This window comes from Echiichthys vipera, assembly GCF_963691815.1.
Source record: "Echiichthys vipera genome assembly, chromosome: 9".
Taxonomy (NCBI): domain Eukaryota; kingdom Metazoa; phylum Chordata; class Actinopteri; order Perciformes; family Trachinidae; genus Echiichthys; species Echiichthys vipera.
The window spans coordinates 27,396,660-27,408,616 of NC_139834.1; the positions used below are offsets into that span (position 1 = coordinate 27,396,660).

At 42.4% G+C, this 11,957-nt stretch overlaps 1 protein-coding gene across 1 annotated transcript in view; it reads left to right on the forward strand.

Moving 5' to 3' along the window:
• Positions 1 to 11,957, forward strand: part of LOC310951185 (plexin-A1-like) — a 264,511-nt gene that overhangs the window by 182,065 nt on the left and 70,489 nt on the right. The gene's annotated exons all lie outside the window — the stretch shown is intronic.

The following is an 11,957-nucleotide window of genomic DNA, read 5'->3' on the forward strand; positions in this document are numbered from 1 at the left end:
TTTTGGGCTGTCTTAGGCGATTATTTTTTTGTAAAATCACAGTGTTTGTCTGCAGGAAGCAGGAAAAATAGTAGCTACTGTATATGGGCCTCTCTCACACACACACACACACACACACACACACACACACACACACACACACACACACACAGATCCATGTGGTGTTGTGAGTGAGGAAGCCTCATTCTCCCCACCCCCCGCCTCCCTCCTTGTCAGGTGGGATTGTGATATGATCCAATTAAGGGAGCTGTAGATAAAATGATGATGAATTGCAGTGGTGGGGTAGACTGACGGACACACACAACCACAGGCATGCACACACAAGCCTGGCAAACCACTAAAACGGAAAAACAAAAAGACAAAGGAAGAGAGAGCCAAAGAGGAGCTGAGGGAATTAGGAACAGACAATGACGATGCAACAAAGAGTGTGAGGGAGGAAGTAGAAAGAGGGAAGAGAGAATGGGAAGAATAAAGAAAGACAGAGGGGAGTAAAGAGAGACTAAGCTCAGCAAGCAGACTTGGGGAAAAAAACAGATGGGGAGAGAATGTATGCGGAACATAAGATATGTGCATGTTTGAGAAAGTGATACGGAACAAAAGGAAAGGCATAATCTGTGCAAAAGTGAAACTGCTGAGATTAAGTAAAAGTGCAGAGTTTAGAAGGACCGTTGGGACAATATGGGTTTTCACTTGTGCAATTCAGTGAAGTCAGACAAGTTAGTTATGCAATCTTGTGTCACATTGAAGGACCTGTTGGGAATATCTGGCAACAAGACACCCACGGTTCCAACCACACTCTAAACGATAAAAACCCATGTATTGAGATATGTTTCTTTATGTTTCAGTCCTTTTCTCAAACAACATGAACACTTCTTAGCAGACTTTGTAACTTGCTCGAGTTGTCTTATCAATCACAGTGCACGAAAGACGTGCACACGTTAGGTTAATTAATGACTCTAAATTGCCCGTAGGTGTGAATGGTTGTCTGTCTCTGTTTGTCTCTATGTGCCCTGCGATAGACTGGCGTCCTGTCCAGGGTGTACCCCGCCTCAAGCCCGATGTCAGCTGGGATCGGCTCCAGAGTTTGAAAGACACATAGAGTCTAATGTAAGACCCTGCTGCTAATGACTATTTATCAATTGATCAATCCGTCCGTTTTTTTATTCCTCATAAATCTAAACAATACATTTTCCTCCAAAAATCTTTATTAAATTATTTTAAGGGCTTATTATTTAGTTCCTGTTGAACCCAACCTAACTCATTCTACCGTCCTACCCTTTCTTAAGTTTCTTTTCTTTAAAATATTTAAATTATTTATCAGTTCATTTTTTACAACCCACATAGCACTTACTTACAAAGAAAATCTGTCACTTTTACAGCCGGTTCTCTTGTTCTCCCTTTATTAACTTCTTCCAAAACAATCCATCAGTGCTCATGTCATTTACTACCGAGCCTGTTAACTGTAACGTTCACTTCGCCTGCCTCTCTTCTGCTCTGCTCCGTGTGCGCGCGCTAGGTAGTCTGTCTGGACGTGCTCTGCTGCTCTGTAGTGGACATGCAGCGGCAGACGTCTGTGTGGTCCTGGCACTTGGTGAAACATAAGAGCAGGGTATATTAATGGTCATCCGCACCGCCACCTCATTATGAATAAAGGGGAAAGACCGCGTCGGTTCAAAATATTGATGTCGACGTCACTGACTATGACAACTAATTGTGGTAACCATAACCAAGACCTCTTGTGACTAAAAGTTAGTATATTTTTCTATATGACCAGTCTTTTTCTATTTTTTACATCTTAAAAGTACCCTTTTAAAGCTGCATTAATCTGTTTTGCTGTTTTGTTTTCATTCATTCTGTCCGCGTGTATTGGCAGGTAGCGTATAGTGTTTGTGTTTTCTGAAAACAGCTGTCTGAAGCTAAAACTTTAAAGCACACTGGTGTGGTCTTTGAGGTGTTGCCTTTCCTTTATGAGTAACTAGGTTCTTATAAATAATAATAATATGTCCTTAGTTAAAACAGAGCATCAGCACACAAGAGCCATCTATGATTGAGAGCCTGTATACTTGCTACCATTATGTTCAGTATTCAGCAGGGAAGTGTGTGTGTATATGTATCACAGCTGGCTGTGACTGGGACAGTAGAGTGTAATAAATCACGGAGAAAATTAGCCAGCAGTAGATGTATACTCATCCATTCAATCTTACTGTCTCTTTGTGCATTGTTTATCCCCTCGCCAAACACTGAAACATTGAACTTGCATACTCAAATACACCAGGGACCCTCAGTCTGCATGGATGCACGCTGGGATGTTCACAGGAAAATACACACTGGCGCGTGCACGCAGGCACACGCGGATAGGATGCATGCGAGCTGCGCGGATACCTACTGGTTTGTTCACAGACAAACACACAATTACACACACATCCTCCCCAGGGGTTTGGAAGCCCAACGTGAAGCAGGCATATGGAGATTCTCCACATGATCCTCTTCCTAATCATGTGGAGCAGACGGAGACTGTAGCATCAGCAACAACCAGCAACCTGCTTTACATGATTTATTACACTGACACACATCGGCTATCAAACCGTGCATGCGTGTGCGTGTGCGTGTGCGTGTGCGTGTGTGTGCGTGTGGTGTGTGTGTGGGTGTGTGTGTGTGTGTGTGAACTTCCCAATATAAGCCCATGCTTCTGGCAGCTGTTAAGAGCCACATAGTACATTTTAGGAGGATGACAGACTATGAGATTGTGTGTTATGTTCATAGTCTGCAGACTTTGCTCTAGTCTAGACTTTTCCTTACCTTTACAATCATGATGCATGTAGCCCACAAACAGTGTAACACATGCAGTTCACACACACGTATGTTCTTCCGCAACACTGCTTCCTACAAAATAAGTTTATATACCACCAATTTTATTTGCTAAGTACATTTTGGACTGACATTCTATGACTGTGTTCAGACAGAGGTCAAGTTGAATTTTAGAGCCACGTGGCCACAATTAGCTGAGAATGGCACAGGGCGGCGCAAAACTGTGGCGAAGAGACGCACCGCAGAGTTTTGGGCTCAGTAAGAGGCTGAACTGCCACACACAGTCGCACCCACATACACGAGGTCAATGTGTCCCTTTAACGAGTGACTAGAGGTGAAATATCCTTTTGCTTTCTGTTGAACGTGCAATTATACTGCACGTTGTAGGGGGGATGCTGGTCGGGCCTACAAAGCACGTGACTACCACGCCATTAGCTGGTGCTGATGTTACGTATATGCTACTACACAACAATTAAGCCCTTTCCTCACATGCACTGCAAACCTGACATTTATATAGACATTAGCCAGCGGAGCTGTATGCAAAAACGCAAATGTCTGATTCAGTTGGATCGATATCCAGGGTCAAGACTTACTCTTTCAAGCAGCAATCATTGTGTACAGTCCAATGAGCAGCTTACTATGCAAGAATGTTGTTGGAGTTGACAGACGGTGTTTCCATAAACAGACATCTGCATATGAATGAAGATAAATATTAACGAAAAGGCAATGAAAAGCTCAATCGTCTTCAAAATATAGCTGATGGGTGTCAAAGATTGCAGTTCGTTTCGCCTCTTTTGCTCTCCAAACGGACTGTTTACCTGCATGCAAACAAAGCCTGCTTAAACATGATTGGTCAATACTACTTGGGATGCAAACAGAAACCAGACCACTTCTACGACCAAAATCTTGGCCTACTGATGACAGATTCTACATTCTGATGCAGAGCCTGTTAATGGAGATTATAACCGTGCCAGCTCCTGTGTACAAGCCCGTGCGTAAATAGAGTCGCTGGTTTCTATCACGCAAAAAACACAAACACCCAGGGGTGAAGAATAAGAGTCGCTTACACAAAGCAGCCAAAGAATAAGGTCTGGAGAAACTGGAGAGTTTTGGAGATTCAAGGAACATCAAGAGACCCTGTTGGTTATGACCAAATTACGTACCCGCTATGTTCCTTCTGCAGGCTCTACCCAGCACTCCCCCTCACCTTAACCAAACGGAGTCTGACACAGTCTCCTCTTATGTGCTACTGTACACAAAGGGCAATTCCGGACAATGTCCAGACCTGGTTTGTCAGACTTTTTTTCTGGAGTTCATACGAGAACACGGCTTTAGGGTAGTCAAGGGAAAGATGGAGCTCATGTGTGCTGCATGCTCCTAGGCTTGTTTCACCATTTAACTGGGACAATGGGCTTCCTCTTACCTTAACCAAGCACTTTGAGTTGTCTAAAGATAACCCTTGAAAAGCTAGTCATGCTTCAGACAGTAGGAAAGCAGATACAGTCTTAGCAGTGAACACTTTGTATTTGTGTTCAATATGAAAGTCCCCTGGCAATAAGGGCAGCATTTTGTTTCTTGCAAAAACTAATTTGCTAAAGCCAAGTAGTTGCACACAGTATAGACTTCACTTGCATGCACATGTTCTATCATAATCGTAAAGGAGAATTAAAACAAGTGAAAACCAAAGTCAAAGCCTCAGGTGAGGTGTTAACGCTTATTATTTACATTTTGTCCAGTTGGTTGAACCGTATCCTTTATTTTTTTATTTCCGGCAAAACCAAATGTAGACGTTAACATATGCAAAATAGTTTGAACTGAAAGGAATCTGAACTGAACGTAAATGGGAGACTTGTGTTTGCTAGCAGTGTATTTTTTACACACACTCAGGTATCCTTCAACATGACTAATTACATGGGGGTGACCTGCACATGGACGCGCTCACATATGCACACACCCCTCACTTTTTCTACCTTCTCCCCCTTCACTAGCCAGCTGCCCTGTTTTGTTAACATCGGCAGTTTTCAGTCCCTCACACACACACTAACACACACACACACATACACGTACACATGCACACACAAGCTGTATCTATTCATACAATCCATTGGGGACATGCAATCCATGGAGACGATTCATGTAGCGAGAGAATAAACGAGTGCAGGAGCAGATAACGAATGAACCCAAGCCAGGCTGGTGTGTTACTGTAATGAGGCCAGGGACAGCTTTGTGCTCACCTTGTAGTTTTTACACCTCCTCCCCTCCCTCTCCTTTTTTCTCCTTGTGTCACCTCGCCTCCCTTTCTCCCTTGTCCCCTCTCACTGCCTCTCCTCCTCTCTGTACCTCTTCTCACCCTTATCTCCTCCATGTTTAACGCTTCTTCCTTCCACTGGCCTCTACTTTTTTATGTCTCTTCTCTCCTTCTTTTCCTCTTTTTGCCAGCTCTCATAGCATCTCCTCTTTTCCCCCTCATCTTTCTTCTAATCTCCTCTCATCCTTTCCTAATTTCCCTCCTTTCACTTTGCCCTTATCTGCTCTTTAGTTGTCCTCCACTTGCATCCGTCCAACTCTACCGCATACTTTTCTTGTTCTCCTACCCTTCTCTCCACCCAACTTCCTGTTCTCCTCTTCTCTCCTCTCTCATCCCTAAGGGGGCCTACACTATGATTTGGCTCAGGTAGATTAATTACATGCAGTGACATGGAGGAGCTGGCCAGAGGCTTCAGTAATGAGTCTGATTACTCATCTCCAGCAGCTCCGGGCGCCCAGGACGGCAGGCCAGGAGAGGGGCCGCTCAGTGGGGGGAGATAGCAACTCTTACCCACAGGGTTCCACCGGTACAGATTTTCTAACAGCACTGCTACCACTTTTAGATCAAAGCTATACCCAGGGTGTCAGTGTCATGCCAATAGTCGGTACCTGTCCAATAAGTTAAAAATAAGTGACCACGAGAGAATGTTTTAACCAGAAGCCATCTATTTAAGGACAAAGCATACCTGATTTTATAAATGTCCCTAGCTGTAATGAATTAAGCCGTACGCCAACAATAATCACCAGTAGACCAAAAGAATGCCTAGTATGGAAGAAATCCTACATAGGGGCAGAAGAGGTAACCCAGAATGAGATGGCTGAGAGACAAAAACATAATTAAATGCAAGAAACGTGGAAAACATGAGCAGGGATAATAAATCACAAAAACAAGACAGCAACAGCTTCTCATTAAGCCCAGAGTTTGGAAAAGAAAGATGTTTTAAGGCAAAGTGTCTAATTGCTTTCAGCCCGAGTCAAAGTTACAGTGAGGTGAAACTGGAATGGGTTTCTGGAATTCTTTTTTTTATTTCATTTTTTCAGACATTTGACATCATCTCTGGAAATCCATGCTCATTAATTAGATTACAAGCCATTGTATGTCAGTAAATTGGCTGAACCCTGCTTCTGTCCTTCCTGTTTCCTTCGAGAACACCAGAGACACGGGAACAGTGCAACATAATCATAATCACGTTAACACACATGTCCAGGGAAAATGTCAGAGAAAAATATACAAGATCTGATGTACAGTAACCACCAGCTTTGTGAGACGTAGGGCGAACACTTTAAAACCATAGTGTTAAAAAAGGGATTTCTTCATGTGCAGTACTGTTTGGTGCATACAGGATAAGACTGTATCGTGACAAGTCATTTGAAACAGTCAAACAAGTTAAATATTCTGCCACCAGGGTGAAATAAATATACATTGTTTCCTGTAGCAATAACAAAATTTTGATATTTCTCTTTTCAACAATCATTATAGGAGGACGGAACCTGCCATTAATAAATAACTCAATGAATGAATGAATGTACCATTAAACCAAATAATATTACAAAATAAATGTAGGAATCAATTTGTTGTTATATTGTCACAGAAATGGATATTGTTACTGGCTTCTTTATTTATTTACTTTCCTATCTTAATAAAATAATACAGATATATATGAGAAGTTCAGCCACTCATGAGGAACTCGGAGTAGAGCCGCTGCTCCTTTGCGTTGAAATGAGCCAGTTGAGGTGGTTCAGGCATCTAGTAAGGATGAACCCTGGGCGCCTTCCTAGGGAGGTGTTCCAGGCACGTCCAGCTGGGAGGAGGCCTCTGGGAAGACCCAGGACCAGGTGGAGAGATTAGATCTCCACACTGGCCTGGGAACGCCTCGGGATCCCCCAGTTAGAGCTGGTTAATGTGGCCCGGGAAAGGGAAGTTTGGGGTCCCCTGCTAAAGCTGCTGCCCCCGCGACCCGACCCCGGATAAGCGAATGAAGAGCGAGAGGTCGCTGCGTCTACACGCGCCTCCATCTTCTATATAATCTGTACTGAAACACTCGTGCTTTAGCAAACCCGCTTCCCCCCTTAGAGCATTGCAGCCTGAGGTAATCATCAGACGATATTCAAAAACACAGATCCTTTAAAATGCCGCCAAGACTGGTTCAGGTAGAGGCACTGTCTCCAGCACTGTTCCATAATTAGCTGTACTTTGATGCCACAATTCTATTAATACAGCCCGAGTTTCTGTCACTTTCAAAGGGTGACCATCTGAGACAGAAATGCAGAGCTTAATGCCAAAATTAGACTTCTGTCCATCAAAAACATCTTAAATCCTACTTCCATTGAGAAGATAAAGTGTTAGATGACAGTGACAATGGACAAAATGTCACTACACTATTAATAATTCATGGGACATTTTTCTGGATAAGTAGATGCTTTGTCCTTTTCAAAATGAACCGTAAGTCGAGGCGAAATGCCTGCATCTCATATCAGGTGCCACCCTCCGAAACCTCATTAGAGAAGAATTTCAGAGGTCGGAGTAGAGTAATAAGTGGTGACTGACAAGACCAATGTAATACATTATTAAAATGTCAGCTTAAAGAGAAGCTCAACTGAATGCTCCCCTTGTGTGGCTTTAATATGTTCAAGATAAGGTTTTAGCCTTTTATGCTAAGTGGGGTTGGTCAGTCTCTCACTTTGATTCACAATCAAATATTTCAACGTTTGCTGGATGCTTTGAAATGCATGAAGTTGGGTCCAGACGTTCATGATCCCAGAAGATGAAGCCTCATGACTTTGGGACCCCCTGAGTTCTCTAACGTTAGATAAATTGTAATGACTTTGGTGATCCCAAGACTTTTCATCATCCAGTTTGATTGTCAGGTTAAAATTTCAGTTTGTACAATACTTAAATTCGTGACAAAATACATGAGAAACACGCCTTTCCCATCAGCCTCAGTTGTACCTCGTGTTTCATGTTTATTGGCAAATGTTAGCGCGGTACCTCACAACACTAAGATCCATCATAATGTAAACATTGCCAGTGTAACCGTGTGTGCATGTAGACTCTAAAGGCCTCATTTAAAACTGCATCTCCTATCCAGATTGTAGACGCGGACATGATTTAACTGATTTCACCTACACCTGCTGTGTCTCCAGTATCTGTCCAATTAAGATCTGATCGCTCTGATCAGCTAAAACAACCGAACGTTTCTTTCCCTTTTACCATCAAATCCAGTGTCAGCTGTCAGTTGTTTCGGATGCGAGCTGGCCATCTGGCTGCTGCTGAACCGCAGAGCCACATCGCTGAATGGATAGACATGCTGCACGTCTGTTGATTAAAATGCAGGTTCGGGGACATTTTGGAGGTGCACTGGTTGCTCCCGCATCAGCACAGGGTGATTCTTTTTTTAAAAACTTTTTTGTATATTTGTCAAACAGAACTTTTCCCCTGTTGCTGCATTGAGATGTTCTTTGTGTTGGAGCTGAAAGTTTTGTGCTTCCTGCCTCATTCACACTTGTACGTGGTCAAAAAGTGTCCCAGACCACCGCTGGAGTTGGTTTTGCCAATCAGATCAGAATCTATCCTCAATGGGTTTTGGGTGGATTCACACCTTCACTTGGCCAAGCACCATCCAATTTCACTCTGATTACCCAAAACACATTTTAACGCCAGGCGTGAAAGGGCTCTCAGTCTCTAGTTCCACTTATGTGTCTTTTTTTGTGACAACAAAAACTACAAGATCAAATGTGGTTCTTGTGGAAAGTCAGGAATGACACTTTGGGTTTAAGTAGTAGTTTCAGTTTCAGTTTCAGTTTCAGTTTATTTTCAGACATTTCAGACTAAGACATTTCGTAACAAACACAAAAAATAAATGTATAAGGTCTGAAAAAAGGGAATAGGCAGAAGCTAAAGCTTATAACGCCTACCCTTTAAAATACATAAACTTAGGTAGCAGCTACACACAGGTCAAAAAGAAAATATCTAATAATTAATTTATTGCTGCTGTCAGCGAAACACAATCAACATATGTTTGAATAATGTTCCTCTTGAGAACAGTTTTAAAGTAAATTAATGTTCTGCAGTCTTTTAAATCTATGGCCAAATCATTCCAAACATTCACTCCAACAACAGAAATACAATGCATTTTTGCATTTGTTCTAACACTGGGCTTTTTCAGGACGTCTTGCCCTCTCAGCAGATAGGTACTTTCCCTTTCCTGAAACAGGTTCTGAATCCGAATGGGGAATTGATTATTCTTTATTTTAAACATAAATTGTGCCGTTCGAAAGTAAACCAAGTCCTTGAATTTCAAGGCTTTTTTTCGGATGAAAAGTGTATTTGTGTGTTCCCTATATCCAGCTTTATTTATAAGTTGGTTTTTTAACTTGTCTTCCCTCCTGAAATCCACCTTCTGCTACTTCCCCTCCTGAATCTTTATCTTTTCTTTATTTTCAGTTTTAAATCAGCCTGAAACTTTTACTCCAATGTGTCCCCAGGGAGCAAGTTAGTGGGTGAGTGGGTGATGCTCAGTGTGACTGGGTGTCACAGTGTGGTTAGTGTCGGCATTTTAAACCATGTGACAGCATGAATAAAGCATGATGTGGCGGGCAGCGGGGTGGGCAGGGACTGACAAGAGAACAAGCTAACCCAGTGTTTTGGTGATGGCAGACAAGTCTAAAACCCTTAAAGTTTAATGGGGGCCACGCCGCAGAGAGGAGTAGTATGTTGGCGTATGTGTGTGTGTGTGGATCCTGTGGTTTCACTGGGGCTGGAAGCTGCCATGCACAGGCCTTTAAACAGTGACACATTATAGTGATGCTAATAAAGTCAACAGCCTACCTCATGTGTGATGGATCAGGGTCAAACTGAACTAGTGGGAAGGGAATTAGACCAATCAGCCTATCCTTTGTAGCAAAAGAGTGTTTCGGTTGAATCCCTCTGCTCTGGAGATGCTGACCTCCCAGAATCCTGTGGTTGCAGTGGTCTACTTTCCTCTCAGCTTCCCACATTCCTTCTTCTGTGGCTGCTTACAATGTCTCTTTTTCTGTTTTTCCTTGTGTTTATGTAAGTCTTTTTCTTCTACCCATACCTCTGTTTCATCACCTTTTTAGACTCAACTGACACCGTCACTGATCTGAAATAACACCATGTTGTGCTTTGATAAACATCCATTCCACTTATCTACTTTGATGGTATACAGGCAACCTATGCAGCTCATTATATCTAAGTAGGCCCAGCTTTTCAGTCTATTAGCACCAGCTTTACAGATTCCATGACTGCAAATCTGCATTACAGCCTTGCAAAAGAAGCAATAAACATCAATGCTGCTGCCATAAAACTTTTGGTGACATAAAGTACTGTGGGCACTCTGCACTTCAGGATGGGCTTGGATGACTTAAACCAGATGATGTCAAAGTATCTATGACTCTCTGCCATTATAATTGGTATTTTTAAAACAAGATCACTCCCAGTTTGATGAAAAACAACCCTCCAAAAAACTTATATTACTGAAATATGCAACGCATTTGCAATAGTAAATGTGTTTTTTAGGCAATGCAATTCCAGCTCGATTAAGTTTTCTATCAACCCAACAAGGACATGTTTATGCTGAACATACTGTATTTCCAAATGCAAAATGTGTCACTACCACTGTATTTTATGTAGTTTCCCTATCTGTTCTTGGCATCTAAAAAATGATAAACATTTTTTTTTGCGGTTATGTTCATTCAACTCAAAGCATGGGTTAGGGAAAGATCATGGTCTTTGGAAAAAATCAAGAAAGTCAACGTTGCTTTTGCAGCAAGAGACAGGACATGTAGACTTATTCAATATTTGACCAAAACCTCAATCCTAACCTTAACCAAATGTTGGGGTAGAGTAACTCAGACTGCCGTTTGGCAACAGGGCTTGTTCAAACACTTAAATTGACCAATGTTTCTGTATTTCTGAAAAGTGAGCCCTTGTGTCCGCATATAATAGCTGTCATCTCTCAGAAACAAAGGTGCACCTAGCATGACGTTTTTATAACTGTGAAAACTTTCTTCAAGAGTAGTTTGTCGTGGACAGTTGGACTTACAAAATGCTTGACATTCAGCATTGGTTTCTTTTAACTATGACTATGATCTTTCCAATATTGTGAACAAATCTTCAACAAAAACAAAAAAGTGTCAGATTGGTTGTATTACAAAACTGGGTGTCTTTGTTAGGGCTGCAACTAACGATCTTTCTCATCTGTTGATTTTTTTTCTTGACTAATCGATTAGTTGTTTGGTCTATAAAACGTTGGAAAATGCCCCAGGTGACGTCCTCAAATGTCCTATGTTTTATCCACAACTCACAGATATTCAGTTTACGGTCAGAGAGGAGGGGAAAAAAACAGAAAATAGACACATCTGAGAAGCTGGAATCAGACAATTTGGACTTTTTTCCTTTATATATCTTATTGTTATTATTAACAGGCGGCACGGTGCTGTGGTGGTTATCACTGTCGCCACACAGCAAGAGGGTTACTAGTTTGAATCCCGGCTGGGGCCCTTCTGTGTGGAGTTTGCATGTTCTCTCCGTGTCTGCGTGGGTTTTCTCCGGGTTCTCCGGTTTCCTCCCACAGTCCAAAGACATGCAGGTGTCAGGTTAAGTGATGACTCTAAATTGCCTGTAGGTGTGAATGTGAGTGTGAATGGTTGTCCGTCTCTGTTTGTCTCTATGTGCCCTGCGATAGACTGGCGTCCTGTCCAGGGTGGACCCCGCCTCACACCCGATGTCAGCTGGGATCGGCTCCAGCCCCCCCTCGACCCTGACAGGGACAAGCAGTTGAAGATGAATTATGAATGAATATGTTATTAGACAATACAAT